This window comes from Calidris pugnax, unplaced genomic scaffold (genome assembly GCF_001431845.1).
Source record: "Calidris pugnax isolate Ruff unplaced genomic scaffold, ASM143184v1 scaffold89, whole genome shotgun sequence".
NCBI lineage: Eukaryota > Metazoa > Chordata > Aves > Charadriiformes > Scolopacidae > Calidris > Calidris pugnax.
In genome coordinates, this window is record NW_015090865.1 from 1694814 (window position 1) to 1707265 (window position 12452).

Genomic DNA, 12452 nt, shown 5'->3' on the forward strand with positions numbered 1-12452 from the left:
GGAAACTCGCTTCAGCTAATTGATGGCAACCACACATGTAAACCTGGCTCACATCTGTCTGCTGAGGCAGGGCAGGCCCCCCAGGCTGCTGTGACTCCTCTCGGAGACTAGTCAGGGCATCCAAAAGGGCTGAGGACACTGTGTAAATAACGAGCAGTCTGCTCAGGATTATCTGAACGGGAAGGATGTACTTGTCTGCCCTTGGTTAATGAATATCCTCTTTATAGTTTCCTCCTCTCGTTTCCAGGGGGTCGTCTTTTCCCTATCACCTCTGCATGCCCCTCAGTACTCACGCTCAGTTCATATGGATTATCCAATGGCCAGGAAAGTTACTTCTAAGCCTTTAAGGTTCATTCAGCTTTCTCAGAAACAGCCTCTTTTGCCTGAAAATTTTGCCCCATAGGAAAAAGGATTCATCCTTTTCCAGCTGCCTGAAACACTGGCTTGCAAGACATCCAGAAACCTGCAAGAGATAATTTTTGTGCATTTGCAGAGACTGGCATCAAAATAGACCTCTGGTGAGTCCAGGTACTCACACTCCCAGGAGATGCATTCCAGCCTTGGTTGTCCAAACACAGGGAGGCATTTGAATAGAAGAGATGAGGTGCCTCTTTCTGCCCACTGACCACTGGGAGCCCAGGGAGGCTTGGAGTGTCTCGGTTTTTAGATGATTGAAGTGCAATGAGGTGAATTTCATGCCAGGTGTAATGCAGAATACAGATTTACATTGCATAGCGTATCCACAGAGGCTTCTGTGCACCATTTCTCAGTAGTACAGGACCCTTTGAACACCTGACCTCCACAGCCCTTCTATCCACCCACTGCCACTTGCAGCAACTTTGCTGCTTGGTTCAGCTTTGGTTTTCTGAAGCTAAAAACGTAACAGGTCAACAAATGTCCCTCTGAGCTCAGGATTCGTTGAGCTAAACTCAGAAGCAGTAATAGGTAACCCTATGTTTGATCCCAACAAAGAAGAGAATAAAGAGGTACGTGATGAAAAGGGATGTGAATCATACCTTATTTCTCACCTGATTCCCCTGTAATAGGAAATTGGGATTCTGGAAAAACATCTAGAGACTTCAGCAGCTGAGGAGCCTCATGAGAATGGGCCAGGCAAATTCAAATGAGATGCCTGAGGCTGACACCTCTGTCTGGGATGATGCAACTAGAAGAATCACTAAGCTAATAATGTTAGAGTGTGTGATTTTAACTTGGAACCAGGAATCACAGCATTACCATAAGGAATGTTTAAATTTCACAGAAAACAAAAGTATTTCAATGCATTAAAATATCACAAGATAAGTGTAAAACAATAAGAAAAGATGAATGATTAAAAAAAAATAAATTCTGTTGATACAAATGATTTAAAAGCAGCTGAGGAGCCTCATAAGAATGGGCCAGGCAAATTCAAATGAGATGCCTGAGGCTGACACCTCTGTCTGGGATGATGCAACTAGAAGAATCACTAAGCTAATAATGTTAGAGTGTGTGATTTTAACTTGGAACCAGGAATCACAGCATTACCATAAGGAATGTTTAAATTTCACAGAAAACAAAAGTATTTCAATGCATTAAAATATCACAAGATAAGTGTAAAACAATAAGAAAAGATGAATGATTAAAAAAAAAAAATTCTGTTGATACAAATGATTTAAAAAATAACCAGCATGTTTAAGATGTGGAAATGTGGCACTTCAAACTATTCATATTTAATTTTGTTTTTCCCAGTAATGCAGCCACACTTACAAAACTCACTTAACCTGCATGCCAAGCCTCAGCTTGTATGTTAATTTATTATTTTTTAATCAAGCCAGACTCTGACCTGAGTCAAAAATCAAGCGTATAGCAAGTCGATTATCCTGGCACAGATGCTGTTTGTCCAACAAGCAAAGCGGAGGAAGAGCAGAATATGCCACTGCAAACAGTGTGTCATCTCCTACAATAAATGTCTTCCCTCTCCATTCTTTGCTGATGGCTATTACCGCGTGATGGTTAATGGATCGTGTGAGACAGGTGATTAGGGAATGCCCTGTTTCCAGCAGTACGAGGTAGTCATTTTGTTTGCTTTTGTGGGTGTTTCCAATCTTTCTCAGAGCAGGCCACTGGTTTCTACCTGATGTTTATTTGATTCACTTCCTAATCCTTTTCAAGGCCTTCCCAAACTCTCTTCCGGGTCTTCATTTCTTCATTTCCTCAGGATTTTGACCTGTTGATGGAAAAAGATGAAAGCAAATTCTGCAAAATCCCCTCTGCACCTGATTCTGCAAAATCCCCTCTGCACTACGGCCGCTGATGGGAGCACAGCCTGGATCAGGCTTCATGCATGAGCTCCCTTCATGCAAAGCAAATAACTCATGGACTTGTGTATGAGGAACACTTGCAAGGGAAGGGTTACTCGTGTTCACTGGCTTATGTCTAAGAGGAGTAAATTCAAGCAGGGATCTGTTTGTTTTCCTACAAGAAAGCCATTCAATAACGTTGAGGTTGTAAATGAGTGTTTATGGATTTAGGGAATTTTTTTAATGGAACAAATGACATTTGGTTTACCAGAGGAAGCCAAGCTCTGACTATTGCAACATAAGGTTACTTGCTAATGTTTAGGCCATCCATCAGTGCGGGAGGATGTTAAAAGGTAGAAGGGTTCTGATAAGAGGCTGGACGCTATCCAAACCTGTTAAGCACACGTGACGAGAGAAAAAAACTTTATGAGAACAGAAGCCTTCAAAATTGTCTTGTCATCTTTGGTGAGAACACTGTTCTTTTCCCAAAAAGCTTTATCAAACATGCTGCTGCTGGCAGTAATATGCTATGGCAATGGCTCACTTGGGTTGCCAACAGAAGAGGTTACCTTTTGAACTAATGACACTTCCGAGGGTTGTGCGAGTACCTGATTTTTAGGTAGCTAGAATATCCTCATTAGTATTAATTAGACTTTTTCCTATTCTGTTTTATAAGCTACCCCCCTCATCCTGCTGACACCTGCCGATAGTGGTTATTTCATCTATGTTTTCATCCTTTAATCTGTGTGTAAAATGGTTTTAAAGCAGAAAAAAGGCAACAACTGGTAAAACATACTTTCCCTTCCCCTGCTTGAAAGCAAGTTTATATAAAACAATTTCATCTGGCTAGTTTAGGAGCACTCTACACCAATAAACCTATGTGCCTACAGAAAGGAGGAAAAATGTGTTCATTTGGTAAAGAAATCTCTATAAGCAGGTTTCCAAAGAATTATTTAAAAAGTATGGGTGGGGAAGGACTAGTGTTTAAATATACTGAAAAATATCTTGCCAAGCACTTCTTGTGAAGTCAAAGGATATCTTCCATGGTGACCAGTTTAGGTTCTTAAACTAAGCTGCACCAAAAACTTCAGAGCTGGTTGGGATTGTGGTGAGTGTTTTTATTTAATTGAAGAGTATGAAGTCTGCCTCTGATTCACTAGGCTTGCAAAAGAAGCTGTTGGAAAAACTACATTTTGTCTCATGGGACATTTTGTTATTTCAAAATTACTTTCTGTGGGGCATTGAGTGTTTAAGATTTCCTCTGGTCACCTTTGGGAGCCAGGAAGAAATTTCTGCTTCTTGATCTAGGCAATCCTTTCTCTTCCTTTGTTGCTCTGAAACTCACGTTGCAGTTACACCCCCAAATTTCTATGAATCAAATAATTTAACATTCCAAGGGAACCACATTTTGGATTGAAGATATTTACGTAGGAAATGTTTTGACTCACAGCATTTGCATGGCAGTTGCTTGTTTGCCGCCATCAGGAAATGTGGTTTCTGGAAAGGAGCATTTTTGCTTTCAGGGACAGCAGCTACCAAAAGGTCTACTGAGAACAAGAAAAACAAGGTATAGCTAGATAGCAGATCCTGTTGCTGATTAATGGGAGAGCCATGAAAAATGCTTCAGATACTTTCTATGCACTTGTCAGAAGGGAAACCTCAGCGGTTGCTGAGTTTCTTCAAGGACGGGCATAATTCAAGACTGCAACTTGTAGCCCAGCACCAGAGGAAGGATGCTGGAAACCCAGAGAAGCAGCTTATCCTTTTCCTACCAGTGGGCTTCCGAGGTCCCAGAGGCAGCTCAGTGAGCCTGGAGCAAGTAAGTCAGCCTGAAGCCACATCAGATCTACTGCAGTAAATGAGTTCATGAACCGAGGTGGTTTGCATTGCCTCTTCTGATGGATTAGTACAACCCCTCCAGGCAGAAGAACACGTTCAGCTGTTTGCTGAGGGCTCTATTGTCTTCAGCCATTGTATTTTTCTGTGTGTCAACACGTGTTTTGATAGTTTAGTAGAATATGAGGGAAAACAGGTTCCTCATGACTCCACATCAGCTTGCAGCTACAAAACAAGCCCCACAGTTGATAGGCACTGCTGATTTACTTCATTTACCTACCAGCAAGCGATCCTGCCCTCAGAACTGAAAATGCCATCTGATCAGAGAATAGGGCCAGGTTCCATTTTTCTCTGTCATTGACCCACTCCACAATCCCGGGTGAGGTATTTCATGTCTTTGGCCCCTGTTCTCACTCCCAGGGCTGGTGTGATTGGTTTGCTTTGGAAGCTTTACCTCTCATGGCCATGTGTATGTAGTGCCTGGCATTACGGGCTCCCGTTTTCAGGTATAATGTCTACATGCTGTCGTAATAGATAAATCGCTACTAATAACACAGCTGCTCTCCATGCTCCCCGTCCACCTCACTGCCAATTCCTACATCTGTCATCTCAAAGCAAATATCCTGGAATTATGAAGCCTTGTGTTTTACTGGTTTGCCTCATACAGACCCAGATGACTTTGTGGTAGGAAAAAAAAAAGAAAAAAGAAAATGCAGAAGTTGATTACTTAAAATGTTGCAGCTGCTCCTGATGCAGAATTGGCTGTTTACTACATATACAGCTAAAACCAAACAGACAAGATCAGACACAGGGCAAGAAAAAAGAACGTTCCGACATTTTTGTGCATAACACCAAAAAGCGTCAGGAGACTGCGTGTGCTGTGACAGCTCTGGGAACCTTTCCCTCACCAGGTTGAAACACATGCCTAACCCGGACTTCCCAAAATCAAAGTACCACCAAGACACTCTATATCCTCCTCCATTGCTTTCCTCTGCATTTCGCTGTTGGACTTGATGATCTTAAAGGTCTTTTCCAATCTAAGTGATTTTATGATGCTATGATTTTCACTGTCATCCCCTTCACACTTCCCCTCTGTTGGTCACCAGCTGCACAGTCAGTACTTCCCAGGCTGTAGCTCAGACTGAATCCCAGTTGGCATTGGCCTGCCCCAAAACAGGTAGGTAGGGGTACATCAGAGTCACCCAAAGTGCCTCCAGATGTCTCCCTGTGGTGGGGCAAGCAGATCCCAGGCTGTGCCCTGCTCTGGCATGTTCCTGCTCCGAAGGCAGCAGTGCAGACCCCAGTGGAGATAGCACAGGCCAGTTCTTGGGGTGAATCTCCAGCCACAAGTAGCAGATCAGCCTTGGAGGCACAAAGAGGTGCAATTTCATGGTCTCCATTGTGCCTTCCATTACTTTTCCCCTTTGAAAACATTCATTACCTGAGCACATAAACCCATCTTTCCCTGATTTTGCACCTACCAGCTTGACTTGCATATTCTCCCTCTTTCTAGTAACTACTCTCATTGAAGTTCTCCTTCCAGCTCCCTATGAGTGTTTGCGAGCACATAAACTTATCTTTCCCCAATTTTGCACCTACCAGCTTGACTTGCATATTCTCCCTCTTTCTAGTAACTACTCTCATTGAAGTTCTCCTTCCAGCTCCCTATGAGTGTTTGCCTCAAAGGACTGAGGACAGTCACCACTGAAAGTCATACCATTGCTACCTGTCCTGGTGGCTACCCCCCCTACCAGGTGAGCCTTCCTCAGCCCTCTGGAGAAGGATGTGACTGTGCAGAAGCAACAGCAGGAATGGCATTGCATGTGGCAGAATTCCCACCCCTGACACAAACCATTGCTCTCTGTTGCTGGTCTTGGGTCACAGCCGTGTGAGAGCGAATCAAATCCAGCAACGTGACGACTGGATGATGCCAGTATTTCCAGGCTTTTGTCTATGAACTCTTCTCATCCCTTCATGCACCATCTCACACCAACATTCATTTTAGCCTGTAGTTCTGAAGTCTCTACCAGTAGCAAATCTGTGTGGAGATTTGCAAATAGATTATATGTGGAAAATTGCGGTTAACATCTGAAAATACACATATCATGGAAACAGAAGTGCTTGGAACCGGAGACAGCTCAAGGAAAGTTATAGCTTGAACTTTTGTTCATTGACTGAAACATTTTTAATTGTTTTAAGCTAGTTTGTTGTGGAATGTTTTCATAACCTGAGACATAACATATGCTGCACATTATTTCTTTTATGCAAGAGACTTCTAAGATAACTCATCATGTTTCAATATCATGGCTGCAAGTCTGAAACTTGCCAGGAAAGCAGTTGTGTTTATAACAAAAGTTTGCATGAAGTCTATTCAATCTAAAGAATGTGATATCTTTCTGGTTCGTATAATTTTTGTAGTGATGAACAGTCGTGCTTTAAGAACCGTGATGACTCACATCTACTGGCAAGAGTTGGTGTAAAATGAAAGCCTGTATTTCTAGGTTTCTGTTCTTTATTCACTAATTGCAAGCTACAAATGGACTGATTTGAGGAATCTGGGCATCTCTAGTTTTCATTTGATTTCTTTGATTTCAGTCAGAGATGATGATCAACTCTTCTGCAAAACACAACTCTTAACCTCCCTGTTCACTGTTCTGTAAAATATTGTGAGATTGCCACCTAGCTCATGAAGACTTAATCATACAATGAAGCTTTAATATTTCGAGGCTCTTAGGTGAGAGGCACCATGGAAGGATAAATAATCACTTCTGGACTATGAACCTGCTCTGCTTCTTGCAAATTCATTCTGACTGAAGTCAATGCTATTGACTTCAGTCAATAAAAACTCCCTTCCTCATCTGTTCTCGAGGCCGTGCCATGTGCCTGTGTCTTACAGAGTCCAGTGTTTTGCAAAACCATTGGTACAAAGGACTGGGCAAGGGCTCAAGAGCCTCTTGCACCAAACACAGATCAAATACACTTAGATCATCAACAGATGTCTTACTGCCCTCGGAGGTCTTTCAGGCCTCTGGGAATAGATTCCACAATATTCATATGCCTGTTCTTGTGCTTCCCTGTGTGGAAAATTAGAAAAAAAGCCTTCATAGCCAATTAAGTGGATTCCTTCATGTCATTCCCCCAGTGTAGAGCAGAACATGCAGAATAATTGATCCCTGCCCTCTTTATTAAAAACATTTCTATATTAAAAGACCTTTATCATGTTTCACTTTTACTTTTCCAGACTAAACAAATCTAGTTCCTCCATGCTTCCCTTTGGCATTTTATTCCCAAGCATATTTCTCAGCCCTCCAGACTCTTGGTGCTCTCATCCAGTCTTTATAGCTTTCTCAAGCGGTGGTGACTCCAGCTGGATATGTGTCCCTAGCTGGAGTCTCAGCACATCCTCCTCAGTTCCCTTTGTCACTTGGGCCCTTTTCCCACAAAAACAGCAGCATCACACACAATAAACCAACTCTGCACGTGCAGGTTAGTGTTGTGTGTGCATCTGCCCTGGGCCACATGCAGCTAGCAGAAATAATCAGAATTGGGTTCCCAGGGACACCTGTTACTCACCCCACCCCAGTTTCAGAAAGGCTAACCCCAACTGCTGGGTTGTCAGGAAGATGCTTCTTATTGGAGGTGCAAATCTCTGCTGGGTGGCTGCCTGCTTTCGCTTCTGCAGGCTTGAAGGCAACACCTGTAGTGCACTACGTCTTGACCAAAATCATACCTTTTAGATATTTGGAATTTCTGTCTTAAAGAAAATTAGAACAAATAATATGTTTTAATGAAAAAGTAAAATTATCAGAGAAGGTCTTCTAAACACCTCTCTTGGTACTGCCAGCATATTAGCTAGTTTTTTTCAAGAATTTGGTTAGCTGATAAATCAACAGAAGTTCTGGTATCCTCCACACAGTCACGGCAGAGACACCATCAGAGAAATGTTCTCAGTACCATGGCAAACATAGAGATAATTTTCTGAGAAAGCATGTTTGCTTGCTGTCCTGCTCAGTGAAGGTCAGCAAATACCGTGTCTTGAAGGGCTGAGTGGAGCAGCCTGTAGCAAAACTTACAGAGCTGTCAAAAAGGAGAGTTTACATTTTAAAAATGCATCATGACATTCAAAATAACAGATAATGGGGAGTTACACAGCCTGGAAGTTTTCTTCTGATCTGAATGAGATTCTGCTTCTTTTCAGTACTTCAGTGAGGTGCTGAGTTCTGGGACACGGGCAGGACCAGATGTGACACACACAGAGCTGTGTAACATGGGTCTCCTGGCGTTCAGGCTGCCAGGGACAACTGGTGGTGCAGGAAAGATCAGTGATGCTCCCAGCTCCCACCAGGAAGAGGGTGATATTGCATCCAGCATCAAACCTAGCCACCATGGTTGCACCCTAGGGAACAGGAGAGGAAGGGCGAGCTCTCCACAAAACATGAGGAGTATCTTGCAGACCCAGTGGCTTAATAAGGACTGAACAGCTATCTTCAAATTTCTGTGGACATGAACACAAGTTTGAACAAGTGTGTGACATCTCAGCTGTTTTCATGCCATGTACTGAAGTGGAAGAGCAGCTGGGAGGATCTCTTTTGTCTTTTAAATGAGAAAAAATGATTTTTAGAAGTGGAGAGTTTGTTCTCAGTGTGTTAATGGCACTCAGAAGTAACTGAAGATCCATTTCTTGTTTCTCAGATAATTGCTAATCCAATTCCTTGTTGCATTCTTTTCTTGAAAATTAAACAAGAAGGCATCATAAAACTGAGATGTTGCTTTGCCAGCAAAATATTTACAAGAAGTTTTCAGTTTCTGGCCACAAATGAGAAGGTACAGGAGATAGATAGAAGATTTTGATTAAAACCTGGTGAAAGTAGTCTGGACTTCAGTATTTTTATTGAACTGTCTGGTCAAAAGGGATAATGTGATGAGAGAAATTTTTCCTGTTGGATCAATTTAAGCACTTTTTGCACTGCCAGAGTCTTGGGCCATGAATCTGGTTTCAGTTCCATCAGCTTTACTCTAGTGTTACTCTGTTGACATGACTGGCATCATTCCTGATTTACTTTATCGTAAGTGAGATCAAGACTCACTTTCTTTGCCTTCAGAAAACAGAACAGCCATTAGGGGGAATATAGGACTGTCCCTGTTAAAGCTACCCAATGGTTTGCTTTGAATACAAGAAAACGTGATGGATTTCTGCAGGTGTTTCTGAAGAATTAGCAGAATATTCTTTGTCAGACATCAGATGTAATGTTCTTAATCATGGAGTAGGGCTCTCCTAGCTGCCACAGGACATTTAATATGTTGGAAAAGGTGTCTCTATTCCCCCGTAAAAGATGAATTTGCTTTTACAGCCATTACCCATAATGCAGTGGGAGAACGGTGTTAATAGCCATTTCATCGGAGCTGCAGAAATCTTTTGCACCTCTCCAGGGAAGAAGCAACTTTTTCTTCCATAAGTGGCCAAAGCGTTACCTTTGGAAGTGTTCACTCTCGGGATCCAAACACTTTCTCGCACTCATAACCTGCACTACCTAATTGTTCTCCAGGGGAGCAAAAGTAGGTCCGTGGGTTGGGTTTGGGCTTGTAATTGTTTCTGGCATTCTTTGAACATTTGAAGGCTGTAGGTATGCACAGTGCTCAAAGAGGGAAAATGGCAGTCGTGGGTATTTAATGGGAGAGGTGAGAACTGTGAAGTCTCCAGGAAAACCTCAGGAAGGATCATGCAGACTCCCTAGAACTGTGTGCAGAGTTGGAAAGGGTTGGGGATGCTCCTCCCATACACGTGGCTGCTCTGCCCTGAACACTGTGAAGGGCCGTATAATGACACAAAATGTTTCGCCGGGCTGGAAAAACCTTTGGAAATGATCAGCCTGAGAAAAAAAAGAGAGGTTTTTTGCTATAGAAAATGAAGTGGTCTAGTAAAGTGTTTGTATTACACTGTAAAGCTTTAGTCCATGTACAGGTTGTCAGTGTATTTATGTCTTTACCAACCTTGATATTGTTAGCTTGCTCTGGATTTGTTCAGAGGAAGCGGACCTTCAAAGGTCAGCAATGAGTGGTTTTGAAAAACCAAGTGGTGATTGTGTCTCCCACAAACGTGGAGAGAGGAATCGCAGTTCATGACATTTTTAAATACTTCCCACATTGTCTTACAGTTTCTTTTGCTCATTCTTCTCCCCTTTCCCTTTAAGAATTTAATTTCTTCTTTATGAAAAGAGTTAGCTGATGCTTATAATTCTATTTTTTTTAAATGTACTTTGATTTCAGACAAAATTTGATGGAATTATTACTGTAATAATGCATCATGGGCATGATCTTCAACACTAACCTCAAGGCAGCTTACCTCCCATTGGGAAATGAATTTCCAACGGGAAATAAAGTTTCTTGGTATGAGTAACTTGGTCTAAATGACTAATTATGGGGTTTAGTATTTAGCTGTTGGATCCCAATTTTGGCCTGTGACTATAGAACATGTTCTAGATTTAATTAGTAGTAACTTCAATTAGAGGCCCTAGTATCAATTTTATTTCAATGCAACTCCATTCACGTCAGAAGACACTGCTGATTCACAGCAGGACAAAGACTATGGAGTTCAGTGGTGTTTCTATACCCCTGTAAATCAGGGAGATGTTAAAGATAACCAGATCTCCAGGCAGTGGACTCATGCAGCCACGTGCAAGCTTTGGGCTGCCCATGAGTATGCAAACACCCCATTGTGCGCACACCCCATTGAGTATGCAAACCATAAAGTTTAGGTATTAATTCATATGGTTCCTAGCTGAAATCAGCCTCAGAACTGCTAATCAGTAGGCTTTGGTTCCTATCTGAATATTCCTTTAAAAGCATTTTCTTTTTTCTTTTTCCCCTTTCCCCTTCCTCCCTGTGTTGTTTTTGTTTTGTTTTTTTTCCAGTAGTTTCAATGCAGCAGCTGTAGGACTGGAAAACAGGACTTCTGAGGTTTTTTTTTCCTAGTTCTTGACTCTACATACTCTCTTGAACTAAAACTGGGACTTAGATTGAGTCATGGGCATCTAGAGTTAGGAATTTCTGTAAGTTTTCTGGTTTTATGAGACTTGTTCTACCGTTCTCAGTTCCTGTCAACCTCAGTGGCCAATCAAGCTGAGAAAAATCTGGCTTTTTCTCAGCCTTTTCATCTTTTAGATGATAACGTGGGGTCTCATCTGCCTCTCAAGAAACTGTGAGACTTCTTAATTGCTATGAATATACTCTCTCTGTGAATAAAAGTGGGTTTTGCCTATATATCTTTTGCTGAGGAAATGGAGGAATATATGGAGGAAATGAGGCAATATTTCAGTGAGGTCAAAGATAGGCAGCGTGTTCTGCAGATTGTCTGTCAAGGTTGAATGGTGAGACTGCATTACACAGCACACACAGACAGTCCTGTAAACCATGTTCCTATTTAAAAACATTCAAGTGGAACAAACTTAGTTTTTTATGTCACAACCAGGATCATATTCACATTTCAGCAGCGGGAAGGGAAAGACAAAAGACTTAATTCAGCTTTCACCATGCTGGAGATTTTCTGTGGCTCCACCTCTGCCCCTTCCTCTGTCCTCATTCCCAGTGTTTTTGAACTCTGCCTGCGATGCGTTTCAGTGCTTGCCAAGATATCCCCAACTAAGGGTGAGTTAATGAGAACATCTGGCCAGGAATGAGTGATGATGCTCTGTGACCCACCCACTCGGCACATCTGGTGGTCGTGGCCATGGATGGGGAACCTTACCGAGGGCTTGACAGGGCTCCTGCAAGCAAAGAGGATTTTGTCATCTATGGCTGGATTTATTGAAAGTACCCAAATCCGATTGGTTATATAAAGGGGCTTTCATGTGAATAGGAGAAATGTCTATAAATAAGTGTAGACAACACTCACACACACGCTTATCCATATACACTTTTGTTTGCAGTATATTTGCAGTATGTTTGCAGTATAGTGCCAATAAGTAAGAATGTGGACTGCCTAAAATCTGTCTTTATAGATAATTTGTCCCAAAGGTCCTAAATGGGTTAACCACCCTGCAAAAGACCTCTTTTTGGTCTTTGGAGCTTTTCGAGGGGGCTGAATGTACAATTCTCTCTAAAAGGAGGAGAGGATGAAAAGAGTTTATGTGCTTGGTTGGCAGAATTCCTTTTTGAAATGATTGTTTTAAAACTGCAGGATTATTTTTGTCCTTCTAATGATGAATTAAAGTCTCCAGTCACTTTTGCAACCATCTTTTTATATTATTTATATGTAAATCAATAAATACCAGTGCTCTGCTCTTGTTTTCCTTTGCTGGTAAAAAAAAAAAAGAAAAAAAAAAAAAAAAAAAAAAAGAA

The 12452-nt window shown here is 41.9% G+C and overlaps 1 protein-coding gene across 1 annotated transcript in view; it reads left to right on the forward strand.

Moving 5' to 3' along the window:
* The window catches only part of GRK5 (G protein-coupled receptor kinase 5), a 101162-nt gene that overhangs the window by 52658 nt on the left and 36052 nt on the right, over positions 1-12452 (forward strand). The gene's annotated exons all lie outside the window — the stretch shown is intronic.